Source organism: Salvelinus sp. IW2-2015, unplaced genomic scaffold (genome assembly GCF_002910315.2).
Source record: "Salvelinus sp. IW2-2015 unplaced genomic scaffold, ASM291031v2 Un_scaffold3244, whole genome shotgun sequence".
Taxonomy (NCBI): domain Eukaryota; kingdom Metazoa; phylum Chordata; class Actinopteri; order Salmoniformes; family Salmonidae; genus Salvelinus; species Salvelinus sp. IW2-2015.
This window is the reverse complement of record NW_019944531.1, coordinates 47,521-58,018: the sequence shown is the minus strand read 5'-3', so window position 1 is coordinate 58,018 and position 10,498 is coordinate 47,521. Positions and strand designations below refer to the sequence as shown.

The window sequence follows — 10,498 nt, the reverse complement described above, 5'->3', positions numbered from 1 at the left end:
ACACACACACATTCTAGATGCCACACACACAGGCACATACACACACACACACACACACAACACACACACACACACACACACACACCACACACACACACAACACACACACAACACACACACACACACACACACACACACACACACACACACACACACACACACAACACACACACCTATATTCTCACAGACACACACAAAGGCCACACACACAGATGAATGATCAGACAGACAAAGAAATGCACTCACTCTTGCACACAGGTACAGCAGAGGAGACAGAGCATGTTTGACCCACAAGCTACCTGTGAAGACACATCCACTAGACCACCTTTACTCCACACACACAAATGCATACAAAGCTCTTCCCCGCCCTTCATTTAGCAAATCTGATCATAATTCTATCCTCCTGATTCCTGCTTACAAGCAAAAACTAAAGCACTAAGTACCAGTGACTCGCTCAATACGGAAGTGGTCAGATGATGCAGATGCTACGTACAGGACTGTTTTGCTAGCACAGACAAGAATATGTTCGGGATTCTCCATGGCATTGAGGAGTATACCACCTCAGTCATCGGGTTCTTCAATAAATGCACCGACGACGTCACCAACGTACATATCCCAACCAGAAGCCATGGATTACAGGCAACATCCGCATCGAGCTAAAGGCTAGAGCTGCGCTTTCAAGGAGTGGGACACTAATCTGGACGCTTATAAGAAACCCCGTTATACCCTCGACGAACCATCAAACAAGCAAAGCGTCAATACAGGATTAAGATTGAATCCTACTACACCTGCTTGACGCTTTTCGGATGTGACAGGCTTGAAAACTATTACGGTGTCACGTTCCTGACCTGTTTTCATTGTTTTGTATGTGTTTAGTTGGTCAGGGCGTGAGTTGGGAGGGCAGTCTGTGTTGTTTGTTCTATGTGGGAGTGTGTTGGTTAATTAGCCTTATATGGTTCTCAATCAGGGACAGGTGTTATTCATTTCCTCTGATTGAGAATCATATATAGGTTGGCTGTTCTCACTGTTTGTTTGTGGGTGATTGTCTTCCGTGTCTGTGTCTGTGCACCACACGGGACTGTTTTCGGTTTGTTCGTTTTATGTAGTCTATTCCTGTTCGTGAGTTCTTTCGTGTCTTTATGTAAGTTCCATGTTCAGGTTTCGTCTACGTCGTTTTCTTATTTTGTAAGTTATTCAAGTGTTCTTCGTGTTTCGTCTTTATTTAATAAATTCATTATGTTCATCATACCTCGCTGCGTATTGGTCCACCGATCCTTTCTTCCTCTCCTCGTCCGAGGAGGAGGAGGAGCTAGAGCACCGTTACAGAATCACCACCAACACTAGGACCAAGCGACGGGGGAGAGCGCAACAAGGAAACCAGGACTCGTGGACATGGAGAAATATTGAACGGAAAAGGACCCTGGGCTCAGACAGGGGCATATCGCCGCTCTATTGAAGAGAGGGAGGCAGCTAAAGCCCAGGAGCGGTGGTTTGAGGAGGCAGCAAGGAGACGTGGCTGGAAACCCGAAAAGCCTGTGAGTAAACCCCAAAAATTTATTGGGGGGTGGGGCTTAAAGGGAGAGTGGCGAAGTCAGGTAGGAAACCTGCGCCTACTCCCTGTACTTACCGTGGAGAGCGAGAGACGGGCAGACACCGTGTTACGCAGTAGAGCGCACGGTGTCTCCTGTACGTGTGCATAGCCCGGTGCGGGTTATTCCACCTCCCCGCACTGGTAGGGCTAGATTGAGCATTGAGCCAAGTGCCATGAAGCCGGCTCTACATATCTGGCCACCAGTGCGTCTCCTCGGGCCGGCTTACATGGCACCAGCCTTACGCATGGTGTCCCCGGTTCGCCTACATAGCCCGGTGCGGGTTATTCCACCCCCGCACTGGTCGGGCGACGGGGAGTATTCAACCAGGTAAAGGTTGGGCAGGCTCAATCTCAGGGAGCCAGTACGCCTGCACGGTCCGGTATTTCCGGCGCCACCTCCCCGCTCCAGCCCAGTACCACCAGTGCCTACACACCGCACCAGGCTCTTCCTGTGCGTCTCCAGAACCAGTTCCTCCTCCACGCACTCTTCCTGTGTGTGTGTCTTCGGCCCGGTGCCTCCAGTTCCGGCCACCACGCACTAAGCACCTGGCGTCTCCAGACCCTGTATGCACTGTTCCTTCTCCCCGCACTCGCCCTGGGTGCGTGCCCTCAGCCCGGTACTCCAGTTCCGGACCACGCACCAGGCCTATAGTTGCATCGAGAGTCCAGTGTGCCCTGTTGTTGTTCCCCGCACTAGCCTAAAGGTGCGTGTCCTTAGCCTGGTTACTCCAGTTCCGGCGCCTACGCACCAGGCCTATAGTGCGTCTCAGTCGGCCAGAGTCTGCCGTTTGCCAAGCGGCGCCTGAACTGCCCGTCTGGCAAGCGGCGCCTGAACTGCCCGTCTGCCAACGGTGCCTGAACTGCCCGCTGCTGCCAAGCGGCGCCCTGAACTGCCCGTCTAGCCAAGCGGCGTCCTGAAGTGCGCCGTCTGCCAAGCGGCCTGAACTGCCCGTCGCTGCCCAACGGCGCCTGAACTCCCCGTCTGCCACACGCTGTCCTGAACTGTCCATCTGCCAAGCGCCGCATGAACTGCCCGTCTGTATTGAGCCTCAAAGCGCCCGTCTGCCAGAGCCTGCAAGCCGCCCGTCTGCCATGAGCCTACAGAGCCGTCCGCCAGACAGGAGCCGCTAGAGCGTCGCCAGACAGGACCGCTAGAGCCTCCGCCAGACGGAAGCCAGGCTTCGCCAGACGGATCAGCCAAGGCCTTTCCGCCAGACCGGATCAGCCAGAGCCTGTCCGCGCCAGACCGGATCAGCCAGAGCCTTCGCCAGACCGGATCAGCCAGGAGCCTTCCGCCAGACCGGATCAGCCAGAGCCTTCCGCCAGACCGGATCAGCCAGAGCCGATCAGCGAGCCATGACCAGCCAGAGCCAATCAGCGAGCCATGACCAGCCAGAGCCGTCAGCGAGCCATGACAGCCAGACCGTCAGCGAGCCATGACAGCCCAGAGCTCGTCAGCGAGCCATGACCAGCCGAGCCGTCATCCCAGACCATGACCAGCCAGAGCCGTCATCCAGCCATGACCAGCCAGAGCCGTCATCCAGCCATGACCAGCCAAAGCCTCATCCAGCCATGACCAGCCAGAGCCGTCATCCAGCCAGGATCCGCTAGAGCCAGCCAACCAGGATCCGCCAGAGCCAGCCAGCCAGGATTCGCCGTCCCTCAGTCCGGAGCTGCCGTCCCTTCAGTCCGGAGCTGCCCCTTATCCTGGTGCTGCCCCTTATCCTGGTGCTGCCCCTTATCCTGGTGCTGCCCCTTAGTCCGTGCTGCCCTTAGTCCGTGCTGCCCTTAGTCGGTGCTGCCCCTTAGTCCGGTGCTGCCCCGTTAGTCCGGTGCTGCCCCTTAATCCAGGGGGTTAATTGGAGGGTGGCCATTTGGAGGAGGCTACGAAAGCGGGTAGTGACTATGTGGGGTGGGAACCACGCCCTGAGCCGCCACCGTGGATTGATGCCCACCCAGACCCTCCCCTAGACTTTTTGGTGGTGCGTCGGGAGTTTGCACCTTGAGGGGGGGGTTATGTCACGTTCCTGACCTGTTTTCTATTGTTTTTGTATGTGTTTAGTTGGTCAGGGCGTGAGTTCGGATAGGCAGTCTGTTGTTTGTTCTATGTGGGAGTGTGTTGGTTAATTAGCCTTATATGGTTCTCAATCAGGGACAGGTGTTATTCATTTCCTCTGATTGAGAATTCATTTATAGTTTGCTGTTCTCACTGTTGTTTTGTGGGTGATTGTCTTCCGTGTCTGTGTCTGTGCACCACACGGGACTGTTTTCGGTTTGTTCGTTTTATGTAGTCTATTCCTGTTCGTGAGTTCTTTCGTGTCTTTATGTAAGTTCCATGTTCAGGTTTCGTCTACGTCGTTTTCTATTTTGTAAGTTATTCAAGTGTTCTTCGTGTTTCGTCTTTATTTAATAAATTCATTATGTCATCATACCTCGCTGCGTATTGGGTCCACCGATCCTTCTCTCTTCCTCGTCCGAGGAGGAGGAGGAGCTAGAGCACGTTACATACGGACTACAAAGGAGAAACCGGACAACAACCTGCCCAGTGACGTGAGCCTACCAGACGAGCGAAATGCCTTTTATGCTCGCTTCGAGGCAAGCAACACTGAAGCATGCACGAGAGCACCAGCTGTTCTGGACGACTGTGTTGATAACGCTCTCGTAGCGATGTGAGCAAGACCTTTAAACAGGTCAACATTCACAAACCGCAGGGCCAAGACAGCATTACCAGGACAAAGCCATAACGAAAAAGATTAAGATGGGCAAAATGACACAGACGCTGGAGCAGGATATGGTTTTTCTTTGCAACTCTGCCTAGAAGGCCAGCATCCCGGAGTCACCTCTTCACTGTTGACGTTGAGACTGGTGTTTGCGGGTACTATTTAATGAAGCTGCCAGTTGAGGAACTGTGAGGCATCTGTTTCTCAAGCTAGACACTCTAATGTACTTGTCCTCTTGCTCAGTTGTGCACCGGGCCTAACACTCCTCTTTAATTCTGGTAGAGCAAGTTTGCACTGTTCTGTGAAGGGAGTAGTACACAGCGTTGTACGAGATCTTCAGTTTCTTGGCAATTTCTCAACATGGAATAGCCTTCATTTTCTCAGAACAAATAATAGACTGATGAGTTTCAGAAGAAAGTTTGTTTCTGGCCATTTTGAGCCTGTAAATCGAACCACAAACGCTGATGCTCCAGATATCACTAAGGCTAAAGAAGGCCAGTTTTATTGCTTCTTTAATCAGAACAACAGTTTTTCAGCTGTGCTAAACATAATTGCAAAAGGGTTTTCTAATGTCAATTAGCCTTTTAAAATGATAAACTTGGATTAGCTAACACTAACATGCCCATTGGAACACAGGATGATGGTTGCTGATAATGGGCCTCTGTACGCCTACGTAGATATTCCATAAAAAAATCAGCCGTTTCCAGCTACAATAGTCATTTACAACATTAACAATGTCTACAGAGTATTTCTGATCAATTTGATGCTATTTTAATGGACAAAAATTTACTTTCCTTCATAAACAGGGACACTTTCTAAGTGACCCCAAACTTTTGGACGTAGTGTAGACTCGGTACCGGTTACACCCTGTGTATAGCCTCGTTGTTGTATTTATGTGTTACTTTTTGTTATTTTTACTTTAGTTATGGTATAAAACAGTATCTGAATGTAAGTCTCTGGTGATAAGAGCATCTGCCAACTGAGTGAAATGTATCTGGCATGTAGGTTTCCTTTTGTTTTAGAGACGTTTTACAACCACACCTCCTGGTGGAGAACTCTGGGACTMCTGGTTCTCAAAGTTTGAAWGTMAAAYTGTGCCSCAGAACAATCACAGACACGGATGCAAACATAGCACACAGGGCAAGCACAGATCCAGAATCAGTACTATTTGGCTTTGTGAGAGAACAATGGTACTCCCAGTCACAGCACATTGGTACTCTCACAAAGCCAAATTGTACTGATTCTGGATCTGTGCTTGCCATGTGTGCTATGTTTGCATCCGTGTCTGTGTTTGTTCTAGGGCACATTTTCCCTTTAGCCTGTGCTTGTATGGACAGGACAGTTCTATAACTGTTTTCTACTAAGGGTGTGGACTGGTCATAGATTGTATGAGTGATTGTATGTGTCCTCTGTCCCACGTAGGCACGGTGGCCATTGACCTGCAGGACTCCAGTGACAGCAGCCCAGAGGGCCAGGGCCCGGGGGGCATGACCATGGGCAGTGGGGGAGGTGGAGGTGGCAGGGCCAGCCGGACAGAGGGGGGGCTGGGGGGTGCTAACACCCTGGCCCTCCCAGCCACAGCAGACTCTGCCGAGGAGAGACGACACAGCATCGCCCCTGTCCTGGAGCTGGTGGACGAGGTCAACTCAGCAACCTTTGACCCACTGGGGGACCAATCAGAGGACGAGGGCGGGGACGAACGGAAGGATGAGGGGGACGGAGACGAGAATGGCCAGTGGTGGGGTGGACGCTGCGAGTAAGTGTTTAGGAGTTGCCTGAGGTCTAATGTGTGTTTGAATTAGTTTGAGTCCTGCCATGTTGTGTCCTCAGACCCAGGTGTAAATGTGTTTGTGTGTTTCTGTCTGTCTTTGTGTATGTGTGTGTGTGCGTGTGCGCGCGTGTGTGTGTGTGTGCGTGGCAGGTGGGTGAAGGGGTACCCGCTGAACTCCCCGTACATTGGCAGTTCCCCTGCCTTGTGTCACCTGCTGCAGGAAAAGATGCCCTTCTGCTGCCTGCGCCTGGACAAGGTGGGAATCACACTACTTCTGCCTTACTTACCCTCAACTAGAACCATCCTATCTCCCTACCTGACCCCTCTTCGATGATGATGATGACCTTCATGTAATCCAATGTATTTCCTGTGTCGTTCCTGTGTCATCTCCCTCTACAGGCCTGCCACCACATCCCGTTTGAGGACGCTCGGTCCTACGGATTTAAGAACAAGCTGATCATCGTGTCGGCGGAGAGTGCAGGAAACGGCCTGTACAACTTTATCGCGCCCCTGAGGGCTTACTACCGCCCAAGAAAGAGCTCAACCCCATCGTGCTGCTACTGGAGAACATGTGAGCGGAAACAGACACACTGCAGGAAACTATAGAATTACATAGATATGAACATTGTAAATCTCTATGGTGTAACCACATCTGCAAGAAACTATAGAATTACATAGATATGGAACATTGTAATCTCTATGGTGTAACCACACTGCAGGAAACTATAGAATTACATAGATATGGAACATTGTAAATCTCTATGGTGTAACACACACTGCAGGAAACTATAGAATTACATAGATATGGAACATTGTAAATCTCTATGGGTGTAACCCCACTGCGGGTGGAGCATAGAGAAACTTGTTCTGGAGAGCCCTCTTTAAACAGACTGTCAGGGAAGAAGGGATGGTCTCATTTTAAGAGTTCATAAACAGAATTTACTGTATGAAAATGTCTGTGTTTCAAGAGTTTATGGGCACTCTGCAGTGCACTGTGCACATAGTATGAAATATTACTGGTGGTTTCTCCTTGTGCAAAACCCCAATATGGGCATATTAAAGTGGAATCCAATAAAGGCCAATAAAAAGCTGAGTCATGGCCGTGTAGCGCTTTGCTATCCACTGTTCTCTGCACACAGCAGCTCAGGACTTTATATTTCAAATCAAAATCAAATCAAATCACATTTTATTTGTCACAGGTGAAATGCTTACTTACAAGCCCTTAGCCAACAATGCAGTTCAAGAAATAGAGTTAAGAAAATAGTTACTAAATAAACTAAATTCAAACATTTAATAAAAAGTACACAATAATAACAATAACGAGGCTATATTACAGGGGGTACCGGTACCGAGTCAATGATGGAGGGGTACAGGTTAGTCGAGGTAATTTGTACATGTAGGTAGGGGTGAAGTGACTATACATAGATATAGAATCTATGACTTGTGTGTGCGAGTCTTTGAAATGTTTTGGGCCTTCCTCTGACACCACACAGTATATAGGTCCTGGATGGCAGGAAGCTTGGGTCCAGTGATGTACTAGGCATACGCACTACCTCTGTAGCGCCTTACGGTCAGATGCGGAGCAGTTACCATACTAGGCGGTGATGCAACCGGTCAGGTTGCTTTGATGGTGCAGCTGTAGAACCTTTTGAGGATATGGGGACACATGCCAAGACTTTTCAGTCTCCTGAGGGGAAAAGGTGTTGTTGTGCCCTCTTTCACGACTGTCTTTGGTGTGTTTAGACCATGATAGTTTATTGGTATGTTTGGACACCAAGGAACTTGAAAACGCTCGCCCGTTCCACTACAGCCCGTCGATGTGAATGGGGGCGTGTTTGGCCCTCCTTTTTCTGTAGTCCACTGTAGTTCAGCTCATTTGTCTTGCTCACGTTGAGGTAGAGGTTGTTGTCCTGTCACCACACTGCCAGGTTTTCTGACCTCCTCCCTATTGGCTGTCTCATCGTTTGTCGGCAACTGGCTCGGCCTCTGACCGCAAGGCACTAAATCAAATCAAATGTATTTATATAGCCCTGCTTACATCAGCTGATATCTCAAAGTGCTGTACAGAAACCCAGCCTAAAACCCCAAACAGCAAACAATCAGGTGTAGAAGCAGCGGTGGCTAGGAAAAACTCCCTAGAAAGGCCAAAACCTAGGAAGAAACCTAGAGAGGAACCAGGCTATGAGGGGTGGCCAGTCCTCTTCTGGCTGTGCCGGGTGGAGATTATAAACAGAAACATGGCCAAGATGTTCAAATGTTCATAAAATGACCAGCATGGTCAAATAATAATAATCACAGTAGTTGTCGAGGGTGCAGCAAGGTCAGCACCTCAGGAGTAAATGTCAGTTGGCTTTTCATAGCGACTCATTAAGAGTATCTCTACCGCTCCTGCTGTCTCTAGAGAGTTGAAAACAGAGGTCTGGGACAGTAGCAGTCCGGTGAACAGGGTCAGGGTTCCATAGCCGCAGGCAGAACAGTTGAAACTGGAGCAGCAGCACGGCCAGGTGGACTGGGGGACGGCAAGGGATCATCATGCCAGGTAGTCCCTGAAGCATGGTCCTAGGGCTGCAGGGTCCTCCGAGGAAAGAGAGAAGAGAGAAAGAGAGAATTAGAGAGAGCATTACTTAAATTCACACAGGACAACGGTAAGACAGGAGAAGTACTCCCAGATATAACAAACTGACCCTAGCCCCCCGACACATAAACTACTGCAGCATAAATACTGGAGGCTGAGACAGGAGGGGTCAGGAGACACTGTGGCCCGCATCCCCACTACAGAGGGTAGTGCGTACAGCCCGGTACATCAATGGGCAAGTTCCTGCCCATCCAGGACCTCTATACCAGGCGGTGTCAGAGGAAGGCCCTAAAAATTGCCAAAGACTCCAGCCACACAAGTCATAGACTGTTCTCTCTGCTACAGCACGGCAAGCGGTACCGGAGCGCCAAGTTTAGGTCCAAAAGGTTACTTAACAGCAGCTTCTACCCCCAAACCATAAGACTGCTGAACAATTCATCAAATGGCCACCCGGACTATTTCCATTGACACCCCCCTCCCACCTCCCTTTGTTTTTACGCTGCTGCTACTCTCAATGTATTATCTATACACAGTCACTTTACCTCTACCTACATGTACTAATTATCTCAATTACCTTGACTAACCTGTYRCCCCACACATTGACTCTGTACCGGTACCCCTTGTAAACAGCSTTGTTACTGTTATTTTATTGTTGCTCTTTTATTATTTTGTACTTCAGTTTATTTAGTAAATACTTTCTAACACTTATTTTTCTTCAAACTGCATTGTTGGTTAATTGGCTTGTAAGTCATCATTTCACTGTAAGGTCCAGCCACCCAAGTCATAGACTGTTCTCTCTGCTACCGCACGGCAAGCGGTACCGGGACGCCAAGTCTAGGTCCAAGGCTAGGTTTCTGTTGTATTCGGTGAATGTGACAAATAACATTTGATTTGATTTGATTGCGGGTTCTCTAGTAGCCTGGTTCCCAGATCTGTTTGTGCTGTCTTGCCAACTCCTATGGTGATTGACGCATGACAATAATAAGAGATAATGAGAGTTACAGGAGTTGGCAAGACAACACAAACAGATCTTGGACTCATGCTACTTCTCTATCTCTACCACTGCAGGGAGCCTGTTTATTTATTGTGGTAGGTATARGTTTGTGTTGTATGGGTCTCCCGGTAATCCATATGCGTTGTGATTGATTCAGACCCGAGCCAGACTTCCTGGAGGCTATCTGCTGGTTCCCCATGGTGTTCTACACAGTGGGCTCCATTGACAAGTAAGAGAATCCTCCTCAGTACCCTGGTGGCATCATCTGCTTTTCACTCCTACTCTACTTATTTTCCTCTACTGCTAATTCATACTGTAGCACCCCCGAAGCTGTATATGGATTGATTTTGTTCTGTTCTGTACTGTACATCATATCAGTTAGTCATTCCTGCTCTCTGCTCACTGCTATGTCTCTGTATATGGACAGTGTCAGTTCTGTTCCAATCTTTCTGTCTCAAGACATAAGTCCTATAATCCCAAGCCCCTCGCTCTTTCCCCCTCCCTCTCTCTTTCCCCCTCCCTCTCTCTTTCCCCCTCCCTCTCTCTTTCTTTCCAATCTTTCTGTCTCAAGACATAAGTCCTATAATCCCAGCCGCCCCTCCTCTTTCCCCTCCCTCTCTCTCTATCCCCCTCCCTCTCTCTTTCCCCCTCCCTCTCTCTTCCCCTCCCCTCTCTCTTTCCCCTCACTTCTCTTCTCCCTCTCCCTCTCTCTTTCTTCCCTCTTCTTTCTCCCTCTCTCTTTCCCTCACTCTCTCTTTCTCCCTCCCTCTCTCTTTCTCCTCCCTCTCTCTTTCCTCTCCCTCTCTCTCCCCCTCACTCTCTCTTCCCCCTCACTCTCTCTTTCCCC

General features: G+C 49.5%; 1 pseudogene; it reads left to right on the top strand.

Annotated features, from left to right (window-relative positions):
- LOC112075578 (potassium channel subfamily T member 2-like) overlaps positions 1 to 10,498 on the top strand; it is a 21,681-nt pseudogene that overhangs the window by 4,230 nt on the left and 6,953 nt on the right.